The sequence below is a fragment of the Coptis chinensis genome, chromosome 3 (genome assembly GCF_015680905.1).
Source record: "Coptis chinensis isolate HL-2020 chromosome 3, ASM1568090v1, whole genome shotgun sequence".
Lineage (NCBI taxonomy): Eukaryota > Viridiplantae > Streptophyta > Magnoliopsida > Ranunculales > Ranunculaceae > Coptis > Coptis chinensis.
The window spans coordinates 37,440,847-37,453,162 of NC_141458.1; positions in this window are offsets into that span (position 1 = coordinate 37,440,847).

A 12,316-nucleotide genomic window follows, 5' to 3' on the forward strand; every position below is an offset into this window, starting at 1 on the left:
TGCAAGCCGCGGTTCTAATTAAGTAACCTCAATCTTTCAAGTTTCCTAGACACCATTGGAATATGATTAAGATTTATGGAATTAAAATTTATGCAAAGGTGGTATTAAATTAATTTTAAATTAATTTATTTTTTGTTTTTTTTTGTTTTTTTTTTTTTTTTTTTTTTTTTTTTTTTTTTTTTTAATTTTTATTTATTTATTTTTTTAAAGATTTATGCAAGGTTTAAAATACAAACATACAAATACGATCTACTCATACAATACTAGGTAAAGTAGCATGTGAAGGTACTATACTCATACATTATAGCTATCTGAATAGGCAAGCTTGTGTCATCGATAAATATTTCCATACGTCTGGGCAAATATACATCGATGAATAACATTATATATGCGCTAATTTGTAAATCGATATTACGTAAATGTATATCAACGAAGTAATGTGAATTTGAATCACTCATGCATTATCTAAATACATTAGCATACGAATACAGTATACATACGCAGGAGAGATGTCAAAACTAAACATGCAAAGTATTATACCTAAACTAAAATACGACTCTTGTATTGCATAATAAATCGATTTCGACAATACTCATTGAGATTGCGAATGTCCTATAGAGAGCAGCTTTACCCCGTAGGGTTTAGAAACAACTTACCCAACTCAGATTTTAACCCTCGTTGGAATGTTCTCCTCTTTCTTGACAAAATCGACTTATTAAACAATACCGTGTACGTATATGTAGAGAAATATCAAACATTGAACAAGCAACATTTATACGTAGAAAGACATATACCCATGCAAAACAGTACCATTAATATGTAAATATACATTCATATGCAAATCATGTCGAAAGTAATCTTATATAAATATTTACCGGTATACAAACTTGATTCATGCATAATTCGAGGCTAAAACTTAAATAATAATCCATAAATTTATCCTAATACTATATACATGGCATACATGCAGAAAAACATAATAATAATAATAAAAATAAATTACAATAATACTGAAAATTGGAACCTGAAGCTTCGGCGTTTTAAGCTTTTAATCAAAACAAACGTTTCAATTAATTGCCGACGATGATAAATCCCAAAGGATTATCGAATTTTTCAGGTACAGGGCCAGATATTTAGGCCTGGAAATGGATCAAGGTAGATCAGGAGATGCTGGTGGTTGAACAGGAGCAACAACTGAAAAAATTCACCCGCGGACGCGGGTCCCACTCTCGCCACGCTGACGACACAAATCACAAGACGCTGTCGTGTCCAAGTATTTCAGAATACTTTCAAATTTTCTCAGAAGTCTTATAATCGTCTGTATTTATCTCTCCCAGTCCTAACTTTTGGTACCTGAAAGTGGAACGAAATTTTTTTTGGATTACAGGTCAATGCGAGCAAAAAAATAAAAAAAAAAAAAAAAAAACGTAAACGAACGAAAAGGAAAAGAAGGAAGAGAATTGGGGTTCCCCCTTGATGCAACTTCCGATCTTTAGCACAAGTTCTATGGCTTTAGAACAGCAGCGGCGCCATTTGATATATGCTTGGAGAACACTACTTAGAGTTTTGAACTCTCTAAATTAATGTAAAAGCAATCAAGGTTCCTTACTCACGATCTTCGTTTCGTAGAGTTTGAATAAGGATTCGAACTAACCTAAAGCTTAGAACAACTAAAAATTAGATGTTACAATAAAGGGAAATTAAGGAGTAAGGATATAATATAAATGTTAGATTTTTCCTTCCTACACAAACATTAATAAAAACATTAACAATGAAAACATGCTCTTAATACCGAAATAGAAATTTGAAAGAGAAGTTGGAGAGTTAATCCTCCTCATGTGAAACTATCATTAGTGTTGATTTGAAAAGGTTTTGATTCTTCCTAGACTCATAGACAAGTCCCTAACGGAAAAATAGATTTGATCCCTAGCATGCATGGCTCACTAAAGAGCTCATACATGCTAGCAAGTGAAACCAAACAATGACTTATCTCTAAGCTCATTGCTTGATTCCTAACTAAACTCTACACCAACTACCATTTTGGGGTAGGATGTAGAGTTAGTTGTTCTTCCTAAACCTACCAAACCAACAACAATTGGTTTACCCTCACATGAGTTAGATTAACTCCCCAAAAGGGAAGTTAGCTCATGATCCTTGGGACAAGGATTTATGAACTAAGAAAAAACACAAAAAGAAAGAAAGAGAGAGAGAGAGAGAAGCAATATCAACAACCAAACTCACTTCTAATTTTATTTCTAGAAGAACAAGTGTTCCTCCATTAAAACTATTACAACTTTTTTAATCCAAACTAAAAACTAACTTCTCCTTTTCACTAAGGAACTAAAATAATGTCATGTGAGGAAAATAAGTCAAGGGAGTAAATGGAGTGTCCCCACATTTGTCTAATTTCTTCTCCATTTGAGAGAAATCTCATTTCCTCCCACGCGTGAATTATCAAACCACATTGATTCATTTTTATTTACCACATTAAAACAAAGTGACACCTTGCCTTTTTTCACTATTAACACCTAATCTAATTTATTACATGCAAGGTGTCAACTTTGCACCAATAATTTGTTATCTTTGTCTTGACATGCTCCATGATTGATGACTCATCCAATCTTGTGGCCCGCATAGTGGGTCCATGTAATGCGATCGATGGCGATCCGGTATTTTTGGGCGGTGTTATAATTTCCCCCCTATCGCGTAGAGTTCATCATACGATTGTCCGAGCATCTCTCGTCGCATTCGAGTCCCGGTTCGAGAGGTAGGAGCTTTGGAAGTTTGATGCTTACATTATTGGATTTGGGGAGAATTCATATATCGCCGTTCCTCGTGCTTTATTTCGAGTTTAACCAATATCTCCATGTTTATTGCAAATACCTGCAAAAGTATGAAAACATATTTATTTCATGATTATTAAACACATAATTAACCAAATTTATATGTCTCAATGGGGTTTCATAATACACTTTTGGGTGCTTATCAACACCCTTCCCTACTTTGATTACAAAGATTATGATGTATTGGGGAGGTGTTTCGAAGTCTGGCAAGATCAATTTGAAGTTGCATGAAAATGCTCGTATCTATCGAGAATGTATTAAACGGGATTGGGATTTGCTGGAAGCTAGGCATTTTGAGACAGCACCAGATGAGGACGATGAGGAAGACACGATGTGTTTTGATGTGGATGCTTTGGAAAGGGTTACTACGGATGTAGCCCACAGCTCGCTACTTCATCGTGGCCTGCGAACAACCATACTCAATATGAGACGATTCGTACAGGCCAACGTTCTCTAAATGGCCTATGTGAGGCTATTCAGACTAAGCAGGGTACCATTCTCAGTAACCATGCGAAACTGCAGGAGAATTTTGAGTTGCTCAGTGATAGTCACCAGGGCATCCAGGAGAACATGGAGACTCTTGTCCAGAGCAATATGGAGCGTTGGGAAGCCATGGATGCTTTTATGGAATAACATCGCACATTTCAAGTAGAAGTTCTATGACGATTGCCACCTCATGAGGCCTCTTCTTCTACTGACTCTGGCAGGCATGAGCGTCGTAGACGTATGATGGATGGCTCTGGGGGTGGTATTATTTGTTTAGCATTGTAGTTTTCCATATCCACTTGTTTTTAAGTTAAAATTGCAAGGTTGTGAGAATATGGGTTGTGTGAGCATGTTGCTAATGTGGTGTAGCTATAATGAACTACTCTTGGGTTGTGCAACCTCAAGAGTTAGAAATTGGATGATTGCTGTTTTTATTTCCAGCCCAAACTATTGGTTTGATTTTGGAGTCTGCACCTTATCTGTTTCTATTTTTTAGATTTAGAAATTTTCTTTTTCCATCATCCTACCTTAACAATTTGTGCAACTTGTGGAACTTAGATTAAGAAACTAGTCCTCTATAAATACATGGTTAGCTATAATCTTCTCACTTCCACCTCTAGACTTCTCACTTTCACCTCTAAACTTCATAACACATCCAGCACTCGGAGCGTGCCTATGCCCTATTTGGTCTATACACAGAGCACGCTCGCGCCCAACAACCTGGAACACAGAGTCAGAGTATAGCGCACCTGCGCCCTTCTAAAGGCAATTCTGAGCACGCCCTTACCTTAACAATACCTCCATTTTTTATTTTTTATAGGGTGTTCAGAGGATACTTCCAGGAGTCCCGTAGTGTGTTTGTTTGATGTTTCGGCCCCCACCTACGTGGAAAGCGTCCATTAGTAGGGGTCTCTATTTTATTCGTTTAATCGACAGGGCTAAAGCTCAATTTGCAATACCATGGATCAATGTACAGGCCTATTACCTCATGTGTCTAAGGCTGAACCTTAGCCACATGGCTTGCCACTAATGTACATTGATTTATGTCCAGATTCATTTCTTATCAAAGAGATAATTATCAGTTGAGAGTTATATTCAATCATGATTACTTAAGCTGCAAGAATACTTGAGCTACAAGGAGTCTCTGCTCTACCTATATAAATACCAAACTATTTTTCATACAGAACTACGTTCTTGAGACTTGGCCCCATTGATAATTTGGGTACATAGGCAACCGCAAGGTACAGTCTCATTATTCTCCCGATCACCATCATTTTTCTAACTACTTTTCTACGTTCTTCGTCTCTTTCGTCACCACTTAGTGTTTTGATCATATTTGATCGAAACATAATTGGTGCCGTCTGCAGTTATTTTTCAACACCTTCGATCACGTTCTGCGAAAGTTATGACGCATACTCGAAGAGCTCAAGGTCCCGATGTAATTATTGACGATCATCACGAACATGATGGTCAAGGTCAACTTGGTGATGACGGAATACTACCTCCTAATACTGTCATTCCACTAATGCACCAAATTATTCAGTGCGAGGTTATTGCCTCTGACGATTCTCCATTATCTGATGTGGATAATGTAAGTCATATGTCTCACAAAGCACTTCTTCAAAAGTTAAAGATTGCCCGCAAATAGAACAACTATTACAGGCGTTGTCTTAAATGACTCCCTCCACTCACAGATGATGTTGTATCTGTCACACCACAACGTCACACATGCCAACGACATAATAGTGTGTGGGATCGTTTAAGTGGTGAGGATGAGATTCACGATATTCACAACGGCTATCAACGTGTTCCAAGTAATGGGCGACGAATTCCCCGACCTCTAACGAGAAACTTTCAACCACTTGGTCATGTTCTCAGTAGGCAAGGTACTGCTAATAACCGTCCGACTGCTCCCCACGGTCCTCCAGATTATCGGCAAGTCCCGAGGAATTTGGGTGGCGAACAGAATAATGGTCGCACTCATGATCGGAACCATCAGTATGGTGAAACACTTCAACGACGCAATTTTTATCATTCCGAACATTATCATACTGAAGGTCCAACGTACCAACCACATTTTGCTCGACACAGTCACTATGAATCTTCATCATTTTCTTCTCGTTCCGTTCGTTCCCATAGGCGTCATCGCGATCATGATTATGAGCCAACCGATATGGATCTGATGACTCCTCAACGTGTCTGAGAAATGATTAAAAAAACTCTTCTTGATAGTGATCCTTTTGAATCGACATTAGAGAATCTTGTAGTTGAAGATGGTATTTTGGACAAATTTTCTCTTGCCGTCCAACGTGCTACTCACAGCAAAGATTTCAAACAACCTGAGTTTGATCAATATGATGATGTCGAGGGATGTCCTATGCTTCATGTGATTAATTTCACCAAAAACTGGTTTTATCGGGTGGTGATGATGCTATGAAATGTAAACTTTTCCCTTCTACATTAAAAGGGGAAGTATTGGTATGGTTTAGCGAATTACTCCTGCGATCTATTAATCGGTTCAAGGACTTAACTGAAAAGTTTGCGAAGCGTTTTCATCATAATCTGAAACGCCCAAATGGTGTCCGGGTTCTTTTCAACATCAAGCAACAACGTGATGAAACTTTCCATAGTTTTATCACTCGTTTCCGCCAAGCTGCAGCTGAGATTTCTAAATAATCCGATCTAATGGTGGTTTACGCTTTTAAAGAAGCTATCTTGTTTGATAAAGACGGGTTGTACAACTCTCTTGTTCGGGATATTCCATCTTCTTAACGTGCCTTATACCAGTGAGTTCAACAATTTATCAATGTTGAGGACAACACGGCTGCTCGAACTTCTCGTGACAAAGATCATAAAAGAAGGGATTTCAATGATCAACGGAATAAACAGAAGAATTAGACTTTTGATCAACAACAACCCAGTCAGAAGCCTCCGTATAAGAAAGAAGACTCTACGAACAGGACCGGAAAGCCTTTTATTGATTTTGAATTAACTCCACTTAATACTAAATATGCGGTAGTTTATGACAAAATCAAGGATAAAAGTTTGCTCACTCCACCGTTTCGCCTGCGTGACGACATTAAAACAACTCGCGATAAATCGTTATGGTGCAAATTTCATAATGATTATGGTCATGAGACTGAGAATTGTCGGTCTATGCGGGGAAGAATTGAAAAACTTGTGCATAATGGAAAACTTGATCAAAATGTGCAAAAAAAAGTGACAACTCAAGCTTTAACTGTAACCGATCATAATGTCATTAAGGTTAGACATGTCGTCATTGATTCATTGTCCAATACTCAGCGGAAAAATGCTCGTCGTTCTAAAGTCAAATATCTTGCTAATTTTTACGAAGTTAATAGGATCAATTTCGTAGAAGGTTTTTGCACAGAGACTATTGAAGACGAACCATTGTGTTTCACTGACCAAGATCTAATGGGAGTGCATGTTTCTCATTATGATTGCCGTGATAATAGCTAGCAGATATATACCGTATATCTACATGGCATAACGATAATGATCGACACTAATAGTTCAGCTAGCATCATATTTTTTGGGTGTTATCGCAGTATTCCTTTTATTGATAACTTGGTCACTCCTGAAAATGCACCTATCGTTGGTTTTGATGATACCGCTACTCATTGCGTTAGAAAGGTTTCTCTCCCGATTACTCTTATGCAGAAGGAAGTTAATATTGATTTCCTATTGATGGATTGTAAATCTCTTTACAATGTCATCCTTGGTCACGATTGGATTCATTATATGGAAGCTGTTGTCTCAACATATCATCAAGCCATCAAGTTCCCATTCAATAAAAAAATCTGTAAAGTGCACAGCGATCAACTTGCATCTCTAATTTGCCACGACAATGTTCTCGATGATTATAAGAAGTCTAAAGTTGTTGGACGAACTATTCTGAGTTCCAACGCTATCAAATAGCAATTACAGCATTTGGGACATTCAGTTTACTCTGCCAACAGAAATGTTGAAGGACCCCCGACCGTCGATCCACTTTTAGAAGTTCAAATTGGCCAACTCCCTGAAGAGACAACTTTTATTTCAGCCGAACTTCCAGAAGCGGAGAGACAAGAGGTTATTTTGTTATTGAGGAAGAATAATCATGTTTTTGCTTGGTGAATAGAGCAAATGCCTGGTATAGATCCTTCGGTGGCTTGTCATAAACTCGACATTGATCCTAATGCAAAGCCGGTTAGTCAAAAGCCCCGAAGGATGGCCCCCGATAGAAAGATGAAAGTGAAAGAAGAAATCGACTGTCTCTTGTCTGTTAATTTTATAAGGCCTGTGACTTATCCAACATGGATGTCAAATGTAGTCGCAGTGCATAAAAAGAATGGCAAATTACGTTTTTGTATCGATTTCACGGATCTCAGTAAAGCATGTCCGATTCACCCGTATCTGTTGCTTCGTATATCTGAAATGGTCGATGCCACATCTGGTTTTTAGCGTTTGCCTTTTTTGGATGCTTATTCTGGTAATCATCAAATTCTGTTATTCAATGAGGACCAAGAGTTAACTGTATTCATCACAGACCAAGGAATTTACTGTTACCAGGTAATGCCTTTCGGTCTGAAAAATGCTGGAGCCACATATCAAAAGCTAGTCAACACCATTTTTTCTGATCTACTTGGAAAGACAGTCGAAGCATACATCGATGACATGGTTGTCAAATCTACAAAAGCACCTGATCATCTTACTGATTTGCAAGTTGTTTTTGACAGACTCTCCATTGTCAACGTGCGTTTGAATCTGGCTAAGTGTTATTTCGGTTTATCGTCTGGTAAATTCTTAGGATACATGATGACTAGACACGGAATTGAAGCAAATCCAGATCAGATTTGGGCTATCCTTGAAATGCCTTCTCCGACGTCAAAGAAAGAGATTCAGTGACTTACAGGATGCTTGGCTGCCCTAAATTGCTTTATCTCTTGGTATTCTGATCGATGCCGTCCTTTTTTCCAAATATTGAAAGACGCATCAATTTGGACAGAGGACTGTGAACTTGCATTTCATCAATTGAAAGCATACTTAGTCCAACCTCCTGTTCTTGCTAGTCCAACAACGGGATAGCCTATAGGTCTGTATTTAGCCGCTACTGATCATGCCATAAGCGCCGTCTTATTTGTCAACGGTGGAGATGGTCGTCTAATATTCTTTGTTAGCAAGACTCTTACAACGGCTGAAACAAGGTATTCTCGAGTGGAGAAAATTCCATTGGCCTTGGTTCATGCTGCCCGACGTCTTAAACCTTATTTTCAGGGACGAGTTGTCAAAGTTTATACCGAATATCCACTGCGAAAGCTTTTCTACAATGCCCATGAATCAAGTCGCCTCACAGAATGGGAAAGTTACCTTAGCACTTATAACATTGTTTTTGAAACTCGCACAGCTAAGAAAGGACAAGTTTTAGTTTTGTTAATGGCCGATTTTCCTATTGATGATATTCCTATGTCTTATGCATTACTAGACGAAGAAAATATTGTCGACAACACGCCATTACCTCTTGGGGGCGATGACTTGCCACACTTATCAGATGTATCTGCCGATTGTTGGATTGTTTACACTAACGGTTCACATAATAAGTCTGGCTCCAGTATTGGGTGTGTAATCTTGCAGCCGAATGGAGAAAAAATTGAGAAGTCAGTGCGTTTGGGTTTTGACGCTTAAAATAATGAGGCCGAGTACAAAGCTGTCATTTGCGGCTTGCGCATTGCTCTTCACTTGGGGGCGACTAAGTTACGATTATTCACAGATTCTAAGTTAGTCGCTAGCCAGTTTGGAGGATTGTATGCAGCTCGTGAAAAGAGAATGGCGGCTTATTTGGACTTAATTCATCGGAATGCTTGAAATTTTGAATCTATCAAGATTGCAGGTCGCGTCAGATCATGATGTACGACATCTTTGATTCTCTCGCGATATTTATCCGCGGCAGTTAAGTCGATAAGCCTCGCCAGATTACCATTGAATTTCAAAAGGAACCGAGTATCGATCTGTCTATCGAGGATTTGCGCGATATGTACATCACTCAGAGTTGTTTTTTCGCCCAGACATAATTTGACGAATCACGTCATGCCAATTTGATATCTCCTGTGCTGACTCGGAAGCGCAAGCATGATCTTGATAATCAAGCTGTCATTGCAGAGAAAACACTTGATCCACAACTTATGCTATCAGATGACCCTAATAATCCTATCAATGATATTGTCTCGGTCCATACCAACGATGATCATGAAGCTGACAATACTCCAGAAGTTCCTGATATAGAGCTAAGTTTTCCGCTTATGCCTTGTGACGAGGATGATTAGCGTCTTCCTTATATCACATATTTACATGATCACATCTTGCCTTCGATCATAAAGTGGGTGATCGTGTCAAGCACGATGCTTGGAAATATTGTCTCATCTCGACTTCGGACGATATTTTGCAACTTTATCGCAAAGGCACAAGTCTTAACCCTATGCTTCGTTGCCTCAGCAGAGCTGAAGGTTTACTCGTCCTAGCGAAAATTTATTCAGGCCTATGTGGGAACCACTCCTAGGGGCAAAGTTTCGCTCATAGAGCAATGACACAAGGGTACTGGTTGCCATACATGCAAAAGGATGCTAAGCGTTTGTCTGAGAAGTGTGATCCTTGTCAGAAATATGCTAATTTGGGAACTCTTCCAGCGACGGAACTTCATCCAATCTTGAACCCTTGGCCATTTGCGAAGTGGGGTCTTGACATTGTCGGTCCTCTTTCGAAAGCTCCTGGCAGTGTTCGTTTCTTATTCGTTGCAACTGATTATTTTACCAAGTGGGCTGAAGTTGTGCCCTTAGCCCAGATCCATGCTTCAGATGTTAAAAGGTTCTTATAGCGTGACATTGTTTGTCGTTTCGGTATTCCAACATCATTGACTTCGACAATGGCAAACAATTTGATGCTGAAGAAATTCAACAATTTTGTTCTGACTTAAAGATTAGTCCCAATTTCTCGTCACCGTATGATCCTCAAGCTAATGGACAAGCTGAAGCTACTAACAAATCTATTCTTGCAATGCTCAAGCGACAACTTCAACAGGCCAAAGGAAATTGGGTTAAGGAACTTCCTGCGGTTATGTGGGTTTATCGAACCACACCTAAGCATTCAACAGGATTTTCTCCATTTAATCTTGCTTACGGTACGGAAGCGGTCTTGCCTACAGAGTTGATGACTCCAACCACACGAACTTCTGCCGTGGAATTGGAGTCGAATGATCAAGCACTTGCTCAAGACAAAGCCTTGATAGATGAGATGAGACATGTTTGTCTTCAACAGTTAATTCGTTATCAAGCTAATATGAAATAAAAATATGATAAGAAAGTTCGTCTTAAAATGTTCGAAAAAGATGACTGGGTACTTTGTCGAAAGACGAGGTTGATAGATTTCCGTAAATTTGAAGAAAACTGGACATGTCCATACATCATTGATCGCCCTACCACCAAAGGATCTTATTTTCTCCGAGATTTAGATAGGAATGTTCTCGATAAGCCGTGGAATGCGTTTCATTTGCGAAAGTTCTATAAGTAGATTTTAGTTGTTGTTTTCCCATTATCCTCGAAAATAATAATAATAAAACAATCTTTAGTTTGTTTCCAGTTCAGTCATTTATTTTTCGTTATTATCTTTGTATTTTTCAAGACTCGGTAATCAATAAAGAAGTAGTTCTTTCACTTCAGTTCCAATGGTATTATTTTGGTTCTAGCGAACTTTATTATCGCTACGACAAAATCTGATGAAGTAACCACGTTTAGCTTCGTCAATCTAAGTTTGAACGCTTTTACGCTCGCTTAGTCCGTTACTATCGTGACGATAAAATTTGACGAAATTACCACGTTTAATTTTGTCAGTCTAAGTTTGAACGTTTTTACGCTCGCTTAGTTCGTTACTATCGTTACGACAAAATCTGACGAAATTACCACGTTTAATTTTGTCAGTCTAAGTTTGAACGCTTTTACGCTCGCTTAGTTCGTTACTATCGCTACGACAAAATTTGACAAAATTACCACGTTTAATTTCGTCAGTCTAAGTTTGAACGCTTTTACACTCGCTTAGTTCGTTACTATTGCTACAATAAAATCTGACGAAATTACCACGTTTAATTTTGTCAGTCTAAGTTTGAACGCTTTTACGCTCGCTTAGTTCATTACTATCGCTATGACAAAATCTAACGAAATTACCACGTTTAATTTCGCCACTCTAAGTTTGAACGCTTTTACGCTCACTTAGTTCGTTACTATCGTTACGACAAATCTGACGAAATTACCACGTTTAATTTCGTCAGTCGAAGTTTGAACGCTTTTACGCTCGCTTAGTTCGTTACTATCGCTACGACAAAATCTGACGAAGTTATCACATTTAATTTCGTCAGTCTAAGTTTGAACGTTTTTAAGCTTGCTTAGTCCGTTACTCTCACTATGACAACATCTGACGAAATTACCCCATTTCGTTTCATCAGTGTTGAGTTTGAACGTTTTTACGCTCGCTTAGTCTCATTTTGCAAAGTCCAAGTTAGCATTGGGGGCATTTCATTCTATTTCGTTTCATCTACATAACTCAACAACATTATCAGTTTTCCACATGGATGTTATTTGACATCGCAATGATATTCAATTGCCAACACATACTTTATTTTTATTTTCATCAACAGAATTTTTAGCTCTTTTGTATTACATTCACACAATCACATAATAATTAGTTTGGGAAAATCCAATGGTTCCTTACCAGTTCTTCACTTATACAACTCGTACAAATCTTTGTAATTCATCTTTTCACGTTCTAGTTCATCTCCCGTTTCTGTTAGGTTCTCTGTCAATTGTCTTACGGTCGATTCACAATGTGCCATTTGCACGTGATCTTGGCCGAGCCGCTCGTTTACATCTATCATCCACTTGTTAATTTTCTCTACTTCTTTTTGCGCATGTTTAAGTTCCTGATATTTGGTCGCCACGAGT